This window comes from Molothrus ater, chromosome 1, assembly GCF_012460135.2.
Source record: "Molothrus ater isolate BHLD 08-10-18 breed brown headed cowbird chromosome 1, BPBGC_Mater_1.1, whole genome shotgun sequence".
NCBI classification, from domain to species: Eukaryota; Metazoa; Chordata; class Aves; order Passeriformes; family Icteridae; genus Molothrus; species Molothrus ater.
The window spans coordinates 130754976-130771684 of NC_050478.2; the positions used below are offsets into that span (position 1 = coordinate 130754976).

Sequence of the window (16709 nt, forward strand, 5' to 3'; positions counted from 1 at the left end):
GTATATTCATAATCTGTTTTCATTATGAAAGAAAACAGATTGCTTCTCATTTCATAGTAACCTCAGTAAAAGCTTGATTTCATCAATTCACTGCAGGTACCTGAATTTGCTCAATCTGGCATAGCAGTGATAGTGGCTGCTTCTTCTGCAGCTCTCCTCTGTCAAGAGTGCTAAACCTTATCTCCTGGAGGAGTGCTCAAACTTCCAGAGTGAGAAAAGTCCAGAAAACCTCTCCTTCTGAGCCCTCCCTGGAATAGCTAATAATTATTTTGGAGTGGGGAAAAAGAAAGTAAATGGAGAACAAATTACCCAATGTCTAAATAAATCTCCAGTTTTATACTTCTGGAGTATTCAGCCATGAGAAGAAGATCTATACTCCCAGAAGCATTTCAGGGAATCCTTCAAACATCTGACAGCAATTAGGAAATTAGGACAGGTTTAGTCATATATCAACCCCATTCACTGCAGTCCAGGCACCTTTCTAGGACATGGGAGATATAAGTTCAGGCCATACAGGGCAGAGGAGAGATTTGAACCAAGACTCCTACTTGTTTAGGAAAGCATGCCAGCCATCATGCATTTTTTAATGGCACCTGCACTGACATTAGTTAGCTTGCTTGTGAAAAGACAAAGGAAGAGTTGGTCTGTGAACCCCAGCAGGGACTGAGGATAAAACAGATGTCTGAATGAAGAATGAGTGTACATTTCCTAAAATATCTTAATAACAAGTAAGAATATCACTGAAGTGCACTGTCTGAGATACTTTATGCAGCTGATGACAAGTTATTCATAACGGAATTTCCAGATTTATCAGCATTGCTTCTTGGTCGTTAAAGAGCATGTAAAGCTGATTGTCTAAATGTACATTGGGAATATCTATAGGGACTTCTGCCATGAGAGGATTTCACCAATTCCTATAGAAGTTGATAACCTGCCTTCTGCAAAGAAACATCCATAATCATTCCTTTTGGACCTCAACCACAACATACAAAATCAGTAGGAATTGTTCTGTAGATTTAAATAGACTTTGGAACAGGCTTTTGTGGGATAGTTCCAAGTGTGATTCACATTATACTCATGTGAGTTTACAAACATGCATTGATGACCATGTGTTCAAGTACATCTGTGCATGTTGTTAAGATTACAGAATGGCTACCTTGGCATCTTCAGCCCTTAATCAGAAAAGTTTCATTACTTAGAAAAGGAAATTGTCAGAGCTGTTGCTCTTCATTAATACCATATGTTTGAGCTTGCAAGTGCAGTATTTTATGCACTACACAATCTAAAAACCCTCATATTTGAAAAGCATTTAATAAATTATGTCACCCTTAAAGGCTGAAAGCATCTTATGACTATTTATCTAGTGAAATCAGAACAAGATTTAGAATTTCAAATATATATTATGATAAAAATCATAACCATATTTTGCAATGTAACCTCAGTAAATCACAATGCTAAAGCATGTTAACTGTGAAAAGCACTACAGATGAAATCCCCTCCCTAGCACTGATCACTAGTTTAATAACAGGATTTCTAGTACAATCCTCATGTTACTAAATAAAGTTTCTCAAATATCCTGAAACATGTTCATTCGTTTATTATGACACAATATAATTAGGAATTAAATCTGACCTAGAGATTACTCTGAAAATGAATGAAGTTCCCCTTGTGAAGATTTAGCTGTCTTACTGCACTTTTCTAATGCTAAGCCCCAACCTGTGATCCATTTCTTTCAGGTTCAGAGTCTGTTTCATCAGGTGTGACAAGAAGTGACAGCAGGCCCTGTCATCCAAAGAGCTGTCCATCTTCCAGCTAATAAAGATGAGCTGATAAATAATGGATGAGACCTCTTCCTGTGCTCTGATCCTCTTTTAAATCCATGTGTCCTAAGGCTACATCAATATTATTACTTCAGCATTGAGGTTGCTGTCATTTCCAGTAGGTCTCCTGCCCTGGAGAATTAATGATATGAGTGAACTTCTCCATTCCCTTCACTCTTTTATGAAACAAAATCTGTCTGGTAGGAGAAAAGCCTCACCTCCTGGTGAGGCTTTTACATCTTGGGAGTAAGCACTCTTCATTCATTGACCCAAACCTCATATATGGGTCAATGGCCCTAAGGGCCCCTCAGAAGACACTTTCTCACTTACCAGCAGTTCAACAAGAAGTGAGAGGAGATAGGAATGCCCACAGAAGTCTGGGCAGCTGTAGGCACACAGTTTGTAGTAATTGGGAGTGGGGCTGTGGGGGAGCCTCATCCCCAAAGGATACAGCTGTGAAAAGCAGGTGAGCAGCATTGAAAGCAGTGAGCCATGGAGTGCCAGGTGCACTGACCAATCACCAAAGGGAAGAGAAGGCACAAAGGAGCAATGCAGGTAAGAGGAAGAATATAAAAGGTTGAGCTAAAGAACAAGAAGGGCAGCTGCTTGTAGCTTTCTGAAGTGGTATGGTGCCACTCTGTGTGGGTGAAAGATTAAAGCCTTCTGAAGTTGTATGGTGACATTCTGTGTATCATGGCTGTCTCAGCTGTGACGTGTGCTGTGGCAGACAGCAAGGAGATAATGCATTACTATGCCTCAAACACTAATGGCCATTCAAGTGGGCAAGTTGGAACAGAACATTCTGGAAAGGTGGGACCATACAAAGGTAGCACAGTCTCATTCTGGAGCCAATTTTCCTGTTCTGTGGTGACCATACAACATACAACACACAGCACAAGTGCAGAAGCAGGGTCGAACAGTGGTTATATTCCTAGAGAGGACTGTAGACCACCAAGGATCCCAAACATCCCCTGACTCTTTTTGGGAACTCTCCATCAGAAAACTGCATGCTCCATAGTGCTGCATCAGACACAAAGAAACTCCTCCTTGGAAGGGATCTGGGCGTTCCTCTTCTAACTTGCAGGTACATAACCTGACAAACTTTTTTGGTTTGTGGGTCCCCACCCTCAACAGAACACAACTGTAACCATTATTTTGACCACACACATTGACATTACAACTGTCAGATCTTGTCACTGGATCCACAGGTGGTTATGTCTTTCCTCTCCACTATCTGCTCTTAACCATCCATCCATCCATCCATAATGGTCCTTCAAACCTAACTGAAAACCTGATATGATGGCTAATGGAAGCAGATAAGTGCTGTGAATATAAATCAGCATAGATATTCAGGCAGTAGATTATGCTCTCCAGAGACAGAAAATGGAAGCCAGTCACTGAGCCAAAGGGTGAATTCAGAAACTGGAAAAATAGAAACTCACTATTCAGTCTTATCTGTGAATCTGATTGGAATGGATACAGTCTAAATTGATTGACAAAGTACAAAAGATATGTGCATATTTTAGGTATATAGTACCCAAGGCCGAACCTCCACTCAGACAACTGACACATTTTGTTTCACAGGCATTACATTTTTGCATTTCTTTGTTGTGAATTGAAAATTGTATGATAGTTGCCTGAGCGCTGTGGGAATCATGTTTGCAGAGTGTTTGAGATTGTCACACACAAGTTACTATAAAAATTATGAAGGACACCCATTTTTTGGTACTCAGTGATCCCTATGTGAAGACATTCTGGCTTTTTTCAGTAGACCAGCAAGCAAGTTTGGAAGATTAAATAGTTGCAAAGTTCAGTCTTATAGCATGCTTAAAATCTAAAGGACAGAAGCTCCTAGCTTATTTCACAAGCCCTATAACTGCATTATTTTTATTTAAGAAGCAAGTACCGTTTTAACACCATCCTTTAAAATGCAGCCAGACGTAACATTACTCACTGTTTGTACAATAGTCTGGTGTAAAAGCATCACAGAGAGACTCTGAAATCAGAGCACTAGGGGTCTCAAACCAAGAGGGTTCAAACCCACAGCTCCAATCTGCCATATGAATGCTCCAGATATGGGGTTTTCAGTTGGGGAGGGAGGGAAACTGGGGCTAGGTAGCCCTATGCTCAAGTGGGACAGGGAATGCTGAGTGCTGGGCTTCGCTCCCAATAGCATTTAAGCATTTTGTGATAAGCAGTCTTGTATAATATGCAGAAGGAATCCGTAACTGTCCCATAAGAAATCCTGTTCCTGACTTAGCTGCTGTCATCTGAGTGGTTTGGTTAATTGTATTACATAAGCATCTCTTTTATAAAGCACATGATACAGGATGACCTTCTCTGAAAGAAATAATTACCAAACAAGTTTGCCAATGGCTATAACATATTCAGTTAATATAAGCATATGTCATTTCATATTTTTTACATCCTGGTTAATTTGGTTTTGGAGAATAAGTTTTTTAAGGCATTGCTTAGAAATATATCTGAGAAGAAACACAGGTAAATTCAATTTGTATATTCAAACAGTTTGTAGCTAATCCTGTCCCAACAGCGTTTTGTTTGTTTGTTTCTTTGTTTGCCTGCTTTGGGGGGCATATTACATTATTTCAATAATCACTCCTTATCTTTGCTGCTGATTCCACATTTACTTGAACTTTCAGGAGAAAATTTTCTTTCTTCAGCACATGTATAAGTTTTCTCATATTGCTGCAATGATTCCTGTTTGAACTCAAGCTCTTAGATCTCCTCTTTCTAAAGGAGAAAATGTGCTCAGTTCTGTATGAGTAAAATAAAATTTTGATCAATTGACTATTTCTGCATTCTCACCCAAACCTCACTGAACTCAACAGAAAACTTTATGTGTCTCCAGAGAGCTTTGGATTGCTTTTCCCATCAGCCATTTGCATTCTCCACTGGATGGAAGGGTACTGTTGCTGCACAGAAGTTTTGAGTTTTAACAGCATTCTGTTTGGCTGCTGTATGAAACATTTGGGAGTTCCCATGACAAAAAACCTTGTTGATGTCTTGTTAGAAACACACACAGCTCTATTATACTTTTATCCAACACCTTCTTAAATGCCAAAAAAAGGCTATAGATTAAAAAGGTCTATGATAAGTACTGATGGTTAGAGTGAGCATTCATGATGTTTTCTCAAACTTCAGCTTTTCAGTAAAAACACCTTTGCTTTATGCTGAAGGACTTCAGGTTGCATCACACAGATCACAGTAACAGGTGGCAATAAATAATTGTGTAGAACTAGGGTCATTACTACTGCAATTTACTCCTGGTCTTGTCCTGGTCCTGTTGCTATTGTTTGGATCTCTGACAAATCGTTTAACTTTGCTTAGAAGGATCTCACCTGTTTGTAAAACAGGGGTATTATTTGTTACATCTTGAAAGATGTTGGAAACATCAAGACAGAGTCAAAACTCCCTTGGATGACACTTGGATTTGACTGTATGAACACAGGTGGAAATTGTGGAAATATTTACAAACTAAATATGTATTTGAAGAAATTTCAGCCTATGCCTGAAAATGTTTATCCCAAGCTCTTCACCACAGCTCTGTATGTGCTGCACATAATTCTTCTGCAGCAGTGACCTTTACATTTTAGACACCTAAATCCTTAGGGAAGGCCAATGTGAGTGTGTGGGGAGGAAAAGAAGAGAGGGCAAAAGGAGCCCCAGGTCAAATACAAAGAGTCAGCGGGCTCAGACTGTATTCCCTGTTTATTAAAAAGAGGAGGGAGAGTGTAACCACAGGGTGAATAGTGTTAGACAGATGGGAAGAATATGCCAGTGCTGAATGCAGTGCTGAAATACAGTCACCACATGCCTTTCCTAATGCAGGGTACATTTCCCCCTTGATACAGCACAAGGCTGATGCATCAGGTTCAGAGACAACTGAACTGAAAGAAGAGGTTTTAAGCAGCACAAGCCTAATTGCACCAGCCCTCTGCTTTGGGCTCATTTCACCTCAGTGATTCCAGCCATGACCAACAACTGCCTTGCACCAATCTGACACCACTGTGTGCTTTGGAGAGGGTTTAATGGTGTGCAATCACATTTACTAATTTCATGTTTACTTCCCTGCTGTCCTGTCATTTACCCAGCCAAGAGCAGTGGAATTTCCTCCCACAGCTGTGGTGCTTTGAGGAGCCATTAACTGCAACTTAAAGCACGTTCAGCTGCAGTGAAGCAGCATCCAGCCTACAAACAGCTCTAGAGGGAAGGCTGCCATCAAGACCACCTGTCCCATTCAAGATAGTCTCAAATGTACTGTTGGGCTCTTGACTACACAGATGTTATGAAGATCACCTGGGGAAAACAGCAGACGTCTGTGTGCATACACAGCTACAGCCAGCTGATTGCTTCACTCTGTAGGCAGGAAAGGCTTAGGATAATTCTCCCTTTGCAATGTTTTCCTGTCAAGTTTGACAATGTGTTTTCTTTTCTGAGCAGTCTGAGCTTACAAAGGAAAATGTCAAATTAAGGTATATTTTTTTTCTTAAAAATTTCTGAAATCCAAATCTCCTCAATTTAAGCTCTGTTGTGGAGACTCGAGCCACAAAGTGGTAGCTATTTCCTTTAGTACTTTGTGTGACAATGAGGTCTGCACTATATGTAAATATCACTAATTATTTAATCAATTTTGTATGTTATTTGAAAGTAAATAAGCCTATTAATGTAGCACTTGTTTTACTTCCTGTACAAGATTTACTGGAAGCTACTAAATACAGTGATTTTATTGAGGCTGACCCTCAAAAGTTTTCAACATTTCTCTGTGTAGGGGTAAAAGAAGTAGCATTTATCAAGAGTATCTGAAGAAATATGTTTTTTCTATAATGAGTTTCCAAGAGTTCACAGAATCATAGAATATCCTGAGTTGGAAGGGACCCACAAGGATCATTGAAGCCCAACTCCTTGCCCTGCACAGGACCATCCCCAAGAGTCACACCATGTGCTTTAGAACATTGTTCAAATGCTTCTTGGGCTCTGTCAGGCTGATGCTGTGATCACTTCCCAGGGGAGCCTGTTCCAGTGCCCAACCAGCCTCTGGGTGAAGAGCCTTTTCCTGATATCCAATCTTAACTTCCCCTGACACAATGTCAGGCCATTCCCACTGGTGACCAGAGAGAGGAGATCAATGTCTGCCACTACACTTCCCCTTGTGAGCAAGCTGTAAACCTCTATGAGGTCTCCCCTCAGTCTCCTCTCCTCCAGGCTGAACAGACCAAGTGACCTCAGCCACTCCTCGTACAGCTTCCCCTCCAGACCCTTCACCATGCTTGTGGCCCTCCTTTGGACACTCCCTAATAGCTTTATATCTTTCTTATATTGTGGTGCCCAAAACTGCACACAGCACCCACCAGTGGAGAAACAAGAAGTACTAAAACTAAATCCACTGAGAATTCAGTTTTCTATTTAATCCCTTAACACAAATTCACATTTTACATTGACTGTATGAAAAGGCTGTCAGCCTTCAGGAGAAGAGGGAGCTTTCTTCCAGTAGTGAAGAAAGAGGACTAACAATAACAACAACAACATCAACAACTATTATTATTATTATTATTATTATTATTATTATTATTATTATTATGTGGTGAGAAGCAGTCAGATGTTGCATACAAGGCAAGCACTGGAGACAGAAGTGGGGATTAGCTTTCAGAATGCTGCAGTCAAGCACTTGCATGTAGGAACAGCTCTCCTGGGTAAGTTTAAAGGTCCATCCAGATACAGTAATAAGTGGTGGATGATAGAGAAACAGAAGTGCAAGACAGAACAATTAAAGAAATTTAGAAAGACCAGTGCAAACATATGTAGTTACAACCTGCCCAGAATATTCTCTAAACTGTCAGAAATTTGATTGTCAAGGACTTGGGTTACTGGTCATTAAATGAATTTTTCTTTCATTGATTTTTCTAGCCTGTATTTCAATCCATGCTGATGTCTAGCACTGCAATGTCCCCTGGTAAGCAGACCCACAGCTCATGTAGGTGTTTCATGAAGAAATGCCTTTGGTTTGCTATGAAACCTGCCAGTAGCTGTTCCACTGAGTGGCCCCTAGCTCCTTTCTAAGTCAGTGAGCACCCCCTCTGCCACTCATGACTCTAAAGACCTCTGTTAGGTCCTCTCTTGTTCTGCCCTCTTTCATCTCACTAAGGATCCTTGCTCCCCTGCAGGGCAGTCCCCACTTACTTTCTTCACACCAAGAAACCCACTTGACAGTTTTGGGTCCAGGCTGAAGGGAGAGCTCCAAGACCAGGTTTGTGAGAGGTATGTGCTGCACATAATTCTGGGGAGGGAGCTGACCTACATTTGAGCTCAGGAAAGTGGCAGCCACTTTCACCCACCTGACCTGGTCAGATGGTCTTCCAATGAAATCAACTGCCCTTTAGAAGCAATTCTTATAAGTAAATACTTATAAATATCTGCTTCAAATGTGCTTGTTTACAATGTAAATGATGCTTTGGTCAAATGAGTCCAGTTAAAGCAGATGTTTCTAAGGAAGTAACACATCAATGTCTTAAAAAATGTTCCCATCTTTCTCTTCTTCTTTCTCCTTGCCCCTGGATAAGAAGAGCCCTGGGTATAGGGCCAAAACCAAAGCTTCATATCTGAGTCAAGTCTTTTTAATATTAAATGAGAAATGTTTGACTTTGCTTCATACACAGATGCTGTTATGGTTTCATTTGGATGCTTTTATTTGCAAAATCTGTCCAAAGTATGCTAGTTAATTACTATTTAAGGATTTCATTACATGTTGTCTTTCAAATAAATCCCAAGAAATCTTCCTCTCAACGTGGACAGGAAGTATTTTCATGTTTATATGTATGTATTTCCTTTAGAAACCACACTAGAATGATTACAGATGGAGTAACTGGAAGCAGAATAGCTCAGAGATAATTTATAACCCCATTCAGCAAAGAAGTAGGATTCAGTGCTCCAAAATCATCTGTGCAAAGTTAGAGCTGGTATGGCTTTTCTTTGGAAAAACTGCTTGTTTATTCCAAGCCACCAGCTCTCCAAGACACTATTTAGGAAACTTTACATGAGTTTATGAAATTCTGTAATGAAGCAGCACAATGTTTTCAGCACTCCAGATAGATGAATAAATGTATATATTTCTAGGATACAACAATATTTAGGGACAGACTGTGATTACCCTTGCATGGGAAGAAAATTGAACTGAGGAAGCTATTGTCTTGTTTCATCATGTGCAGTCTCATAAAAGTCATGCAGAATAATGGTGTAATTACCCTCTCCATTCAGAGGCATGGAGCAACAGCCCTCTTCAGGTCACAGACATCTTTCCTACACCTTGGTCAGCCTCATACTGCTGCATCTCTAGCTGTACATCGTGACTTTGTACAGGCAGAACAGCATTATTTTTTCAATTTTTCCTTTTTTTGTTTTCAAAATGAGCACTTTCTGGGTAAGCACATGCTTTCCCAGGGTATATTCATTTACAAGTCACCCGTACTGAAGACATTGAAGCATACATCTACTCTGTGTAACAAATGGTTGATGTCTTGAGTGCAGAAAACTGAGAGATCACTACTCTTTCAGTGGACTTTTTAATTACTAAATTACCTCTCTTTCTAACCTAATCTTTTACAATTACATCGTGTATTCCACTCAAGTGTTAACAAGACAGAAAGCTGGGTATAGCTCACATGGGACACCCAAATTGTTTAACAGGACTGATGATCTCCCAAGAGTGTGGTTATCACAGCCATGCTTACATTACAGATGCTGCTGGAAAGGCTCATGTCTGTATATAAAAAAATCTATTACTGTAAGTAAAAAAATCTATTACTGGAAGTAAAAAAAATCTATTACTGTAAGTAAATCACAACTGTAAAGCACCTGTCAGCCAGAAACTCCCAAAAACTTTTGCAGATTTTCTAAATTTGGTGGATGAATACCCACTCAGCCTTGGCCTTTCTGATGTTCAGTGTCTGTTCTCAAGTCATTTTAAAGCAGACCTTGCTTTCCTCACTGCTCATAAGACAGAGGAGCAAAGCCACAAGTGCTGTGCAGTTTGGAACAGACCACAGTGGACAGCCCTGTGTCCATAAAGAGTCCCAAGAGATGCTTGGGAAGAGTGCAATTGCCCTAAGGGAGCCACTAAAGTGAAATGCAATGAGACTTAAAGCCCATAAGTTAGCTGAAACCATTAACAGCCACAGAAGGACAGACAGGCCTCCTGGCCACTGCCAAACACGGGCAGCTGGGTGTCCCTCCCTGGCAGGGAGCGTGGCCTCCAGGCCATCTCTAGAGCACACAGCCACCGCTGAGCACCAGCTGTCACCACTCCCCCCACCCAGCTGGGGGCTCTTCAGCATCTGAGCACTTTGTGGGGCTGGGAGAGCTTTGTCAGAGAGCCCTGGGGAGGGAGGGACTGGGATGTGTGAGGAGCTCCTCCTCTGCTTGGCCAAGGCCAGGGCAGTGCAGGAGGATGTGATGAGGTGACACCAGATGAGGTAGTGCTGGAGCTGCAGCAGGACCACGCCTGGGGAGAGCTCTGCAGCAGGGCAGGGCTCCTGCACAGGCCAACTCTACAGCTAAAAAGCCCCAGCATGGCTCATTTCTGCTGGGACTCTGCCTCTCACACCCTGCTGCAACTCCCTGTTTGAGCAACACCTGCCTGAGCAAATTCTCACCTCCCCCGTCCTTTGGTGCAAAGTGTAACTATGACTTGAGCCTGACCTGGAAAATTCACACACAGCTCAGCTTAACACCCATACACCCTGGCTAATGGGGATTTAAGTTGTCATTGACTTTTGCTGCACTGATACGTATCCTTGGAATTATACTGAAGACTTTGACTTGTGTTTTGAAGCCCAAAAAGCAGCAGCTGTCAGATGGTAGTGAATCAATCCCATTAGGATAAAAAGCACTAAAGAAAGAAGCACTGCAAATTTCTAAACATGTTTATTTCCTACATTGCAACATACCCAATTAGTGAACCCAAAAAGATTTGGAAGATTTAAATTACATGTCCCCATTTCATGTCTTCTTTTTAATCTAATTATGAACACTGAGAACAGAATTGTCTGTTTTATTGTAAATCTCTCACAAATTGTCACGTATTAGTTCCAAATTCCAAATAAATAAATTTGCAAATAAATACAAATTTAAAATCTTCTGAAGAAAATAGATAAACATGTATATTTTGAACTTGTAATTTAGCTCACAGGTAAATTTATAACTGCCATGACAAATGAAAATATTTTGGAAATCTTGTTTTTGAACTTAAGAGGGTATTTGCTCCAAATTGAGGTTGTTAATAGTCCATTCCAAACAGTACAGCTGGCTTTTGACAGCAGCTACCTAATAATAGTTGACACCCATAACAAGAAGTGCAATTAGCCTATAGCACTAAGCAACAAAGAAAACAGGCAGCATGAAGTAATTCTGACCAAAGGGAATGCTGGATTTTAATTTAAAAAATCTTCCATAAACAGGGAAAAAGTGGAAGCAAGACTGAGAATAGATGGTAAGATGGAAAGTTTAATAAAAATAGAAAAATAAATGACCAATCTCTTCACTAAGATTAAAGGTCAGCTGACAAGGCATGGGACTTCACTGCAAGTAGAATATGAAATGCTGGAGCAGCTGAGTAGCTGTTTGTTGGCAGATACAGACCATCATGATACTTTTCTGCAATTCAGAATCAAACAGAAGAGGAAGAACTGCACACGTGGCACATGCGTATGACCAAGATGTGAATGGTGGCATCCATGGGGATCTTGAGGCCTCTGAAGATTCTCTCATTAAAGAAATTGCTTGTGTTGTTATGTTTACAAAGTGCAATTCTGAAGAAAAACAACTCCAGCATTTAAACCACATTTCTAGGTCTCATGTAGACTATTACATTGTATTACTAATGAATTTACTTATTGCGCTGGGTAGTTCTACTTATATCCTTTATTTCTTGTCCCTGGTTCTTCTTCCTCTTCTCTATGTCCTGCTTTACCTGCCTTTCCTCTTGCAGGTTTTACCAGACAGTTTCCAATAAGGAAGGTCAAGGGTCCTCTGCCTGGACTCCATTGTAGGCCCTGAATGCACTGAGAGAGTCATGCCAGGGATATTCATTTGTGGTGTCAGCTCATTTTGAAATATTTCCCTGGTTACCATTCACTGCAAAAAGATATTTGTGATCTAGTGGCCCAGCAACAGTTTGTGGCACACAAACGGCCACACAAGACCAGCTACCTGGTGAGCATTGACAAGTTTGTAGGATTTTTAGGGAAAACATTTTTAAAGCAGAATTTTTCTCTGAGCTGTTTTCTACTCTGACACATACCATCCCAAATCTGGCTCAGCAGCTGGAAACCACAGGTTCCAAAGCATCTATCAGAAATAAGAGCTCTTGCTATGGTTTATCTGTCTCTGGGATCCATCTCATGCTTCAGTCTGTTTAACTGGCATGAGTCTAAGGGTCCTTCCCTCTGTCCATAGCCAAATGAATCACCAAATCAATAACACAATTATACAAAGAATGGCTCTTCCAACTTTACCAAAGAATTTCTTCCTCTGCTCAGAGAAATCATCCAGCAGGAATGAAAGATCTACTTCTGCACTTCTCAAATAGGTCTCCTATTGCTTTGAGAAAGGGAAAGCAAACAGAAGTGTTGACCAATTAATTGCAGGCTACTAAGCTGAGGTCATGTCCACAGAGGGAATATATCTGCATTTTTTAAAAAGTAACTTATTAACCATAAGTGTATGTAAGATAAAATCTATTGAAGCGATTTTATAAAGCACATAAAGATCTAAATCCCACTTTGAAGAGAGATTTACAGCTTTACATTTTATCCCCACTGGCAGCATGACCGGAGATGAAACTTCCATTGATTGGCTTCAGTGAGAGTTAAAAATAGACAGACTGAAATCTGTCCAAGAGCACAATAGAGCTGCTACTGCTCCAGAGAACAAATGTCTAACTTTGGGTTATCTTTTGCACCTCTACACTGGCAATTTTTCCAAACTGGATGAACATTTCCATGTACTATTGTGAAAGTTTAAACCTGTGTGGAAAATTAACCCTCATCCATGGTGCATTTGAGAAGGTGGCAGGAGAAAGCAATCCCAGATTGGGAAAGGGGGAAAAACCATCCTCAGGTTACTATGGATTGGGAAAGTGGGACAAGCAATCCTCAGATTACTGCAGGGTAATCCACTTTACTGCCACGCCAAAACCTCCTACAGACATCTCCAGAAACTGAGAGAAGTACTGGAAAAACACTTAGGAGGAAGGAGATCCATATTCCCAAGAGACTCTGCTGTGACTAATGTACACAGCTGGATTCTCAGGTCCTCAGGAGCATAAGAGTGTCACATCTTCCCCCTGCCTGGGGTCCAAGCCATTCCCCTGCCCAGCATCAGCTGGCACTCCCATGTCAGACCACAGTCTATTGATGGAGCCAAGCCAGGCATATTCATGTGGTGTCAAATTTTGATCAAAGGTCACAGAAGGAGGATCTCTCACCCAGTGGGCAGCAGGAGTATCCCATTCACAGCCTGCAGCAGGAGGAGGGATGTTTGCTCCAGATGGCAGCTTGCAAAAAGATGGCTTAAACCACTTACACTGAGTGACAAAAATCAGATTATCTGGTAGCTGATAAAAGGTTAGTTACAGATTAGATCTATGAGCATTATTTATAAGAACCAGTTTGACCAGGGGAACTAACTGGAAATTTCTGTGCTGAGAACAGAGCAAATGGGTAGCATGAAGCAATTCAGATTACAGGATTGATTTTAAGACAAAATCCTCCTATAAAGAAGAAAGCTCTGGGGGTCTCATCATAAGTAGGGCATGGACCTGTAGGAGCCAATCCAAAGGAGGGCCACAAAAATGGAGAAAAAGAGGCTCCAGGGAAACCTTATAGCACCTTCCAGTATCTAAAGAGGGTCTACAAGAAAGCTGCAGTGGGACTTTTCATGACAGCATGGAGTGATAGGACAAGGGGGAATGGCTTTAAACTGAGCGTAGGTGTAAATTAGACATTAGGAAGAAATTCTTTACTGAGAGAGTGGGAAAACACTGGAGCAGGTTGCCCAGAGAAGCTGTGGATGGCTCATTCCCAGAAGTGTTCCAAGCTAGGTTGGATGAGGCTTTGAGCAGCCTGGTCTAGTGGAAGGTGTCACTGCCCATGGCAGAGGGGTTGGAACTAAATGATCTTGAAGGTCCCTTCCAACCCAAACCACTCTGTGATTCTATGATTCCATAATACTTAAAATTTTTACTCTAAACTGTAGCAATTACACCCAGTCTCATATTTAAGCTTAGATTTCTACTTCTGTTTGCACAGATTCTTTAGCTGATACTGATGACAAGTACATATCAAAAAACATCCCTGAAGATGAGCATGCCTGCAGGTAAGACCTGCAGCTCTGTTGGAATTCAGGTAGCAGGTTTGATTCTAAAAATGACATATTTATTTCAATAAAGAGGGCAGAGATTGACACATATTTGTTAAGAAACTTGTAGCTCATGATTTAAAGGCATATTGGTATGAAGAAGCCCTGCTGAAAGAATTTTTCCAGTATTCATAAAAGTGGAAAAACATAATTTTAATACTAAAGTACACTTGAATGTTGGGAGAATATTATACAATTACACAGACTGTAGTGACCCATCACAGCATTTCAAAATTTTGTAAGGTTTCCTTAAGAGCTCTAAACTCTCAGAGGTCCTCAGTATTTCACTTTCAAAGCCCTTTTCTTCCATGCTTCATTTTGAAACCATTTTAAACCAACAGTGTTGTGCCTGCATTTTTTTATGGTCATGTGGAGAGGGGTTTGTGTATGTTTCGGAATGCAGACATCCATGCAGAGAAAGATAATCTTCTTAAGGCTGTGATTCCAGGGGGTGAACAGAGGGAACAACTGTCTTCTGACTCACAGTGGAGAATGATGGGGATTTAACCCCACACACTGTCATTCCTTCTGAAGCTCAGAAAGAGCAGAAGAAAGAAAGAGGCTGCTCAGGAGCACATCAGCTCCTCCGTCACAACCCTGAGTGCACTGTGCTGGTGGGTGCCCATGGAGCTTGTCAGGGAAGGATATGAAAGAGATGGATGTGGAATGTGTCACCTAAGGGTGAAGGTGCTCACCCTGACTAGAAAGAAGTAGTCAGACATGGGTTTGAATGAAGCTTGCCTCTACCTCAAATACATAATTCAAAACCCAGGCTGTTAGTGACTCTCCTCTTGCCTTCCTCCTGAGCCTTTCTGTACTCACAAAGAGGAAATTTTGAGTGATTTTTTTCTGGTTAGCTGATAAATTCCCACACAGCTCTTTCTCATTTAATGTCATCTTATTGAACTTCTTTAGAAAGATGCCTCATACCTTACAGGAACAGATTCTCACCTTATTAAAGAAGTGTAAATACTGGGAAAGGAAGAAGAGTCCAATGGTCAGAGCCCTAGCTAGGAATGCACAACCTTTCTCACAACCTGCTTTTGCTTTAGAAGTCTTCTAAGAGCAAGATAAGCAAAGTTAAATTAAAGGCTCAGTCCAACAATGTCATCTGTGAAGGGGATAAAAGGGCTTCCTTTTCCCACAGAAACATTTGGTAATCACCAAGTACAAAAGTACTGAGAAGAGCTTTGGTAGCCAGGCACCTCTAAAAACAGTCTTTTGTTTTATGAAGGCAGCAGTGAAGCAGGTGGTTTTAATGTAACTTTCAAAAACTAAGTTTAGTTTCCCAGATAATCCAGCTGACACTCTCTCACTGATGAGCCAGCTGGCTCTGTGGGTTGTAGAGTTAACAGTGTTTGAAGCTGAGTTACAGCTACCTACAGGCTGAACAAAAGAACTATCAAAATCATTTCACATAAAATTCCTGGGTTTATTCAAAGTAGATCCCAGTAAAGAAAATAGTAATACTTCTTAGGTCTCAATAAATCCATGTTTTTATACTTAAATGTCCTAGTTGCCAGCTGTGATCATGGTTTGTAAAACTTCTTATGTTTTTCTTGAAGCTTCAGGTATAGAAGACAAATATCTACACAAGAGTTATGTCTTTCATGTAAAAGTAGTGATGGTTTACTAAGCCCTTGTGGCTGCCTGGGAATCACTCATTCCAAAGGATTACAGCTGGCAGTCTAAAACCTCGGTGTGTGGAGACCACCCACAGTTAGGAAAACCTGAGCAAGGCAATCCTGGGATTTTACCCTGATGATCCAGAGGACCAAGTTTGTGCTGCTCTCATTCTGTTATGTAAATGGTGTAAAGAGCCTTGTTCATCAGCCCTGGGTCACCCCAGGGACTGCTCTGGCACAGAGCCCCCAGGTGGAACTGAGCAGCTCCATGGCAACACCACTGCAAACAGAACTGGCTATTTTCCAGAGACCCTTTCTTCCCATAGTCCTTCAGTGCCTTCTGCAAAAAGCTTAGCAATCATGTCTTGCACATGTGCATGTAAGCACTAAACTACTATAAAGTGAACCTATGCCTTCCATACTTTGAGGTCAAAATCTGTTTATTAATGGCTTTCATGTCAATCTTTGTTTCATTTGGTCTCCTTACCATACAAACCCCATCATGTACAGGGAAATGAATCACTGAACTTCTGCTGCCTTTTAGCTCCTCTCTGTGAGTTTGTAAAGCACTACACCAGATGTTAAGTGTCCTAAATCACAGTTTCTATAGATAAATCAGAATTTCACAGCAGGTGTAGACCATGGCATCCTTGAGTTCTAATCAGTCCCTCCACAGTCCAGATCATCACACGGCTGGAGAGCTCAGAACTGGAGGTCATTCCTCAGAACTGGGGCCACTAAATAAACTGTAGTTTATGATTAACACAGATTCTTTAACAGATAAAATAAAATAAAATAAAATAAAATAAAATAAAATAAAATAAAATAAAATAAA

General features: G+C 40.9%; 1 protein-coding gene across 1 annotated transcript in view; it reads right to left on the reverse strand.

Annotated features, from left to right (window-relative positions):
* LAPTM4B (lysosomal protein transmembrane 4 beta) overlaps positions 1-16709 on the reverse strand; it is a 59575-nt gene that overhangs the window by 2294 nt on the left and 40572 nt on the right. The gene's annotated exons all lie outside the window — the stretch shown is intronic.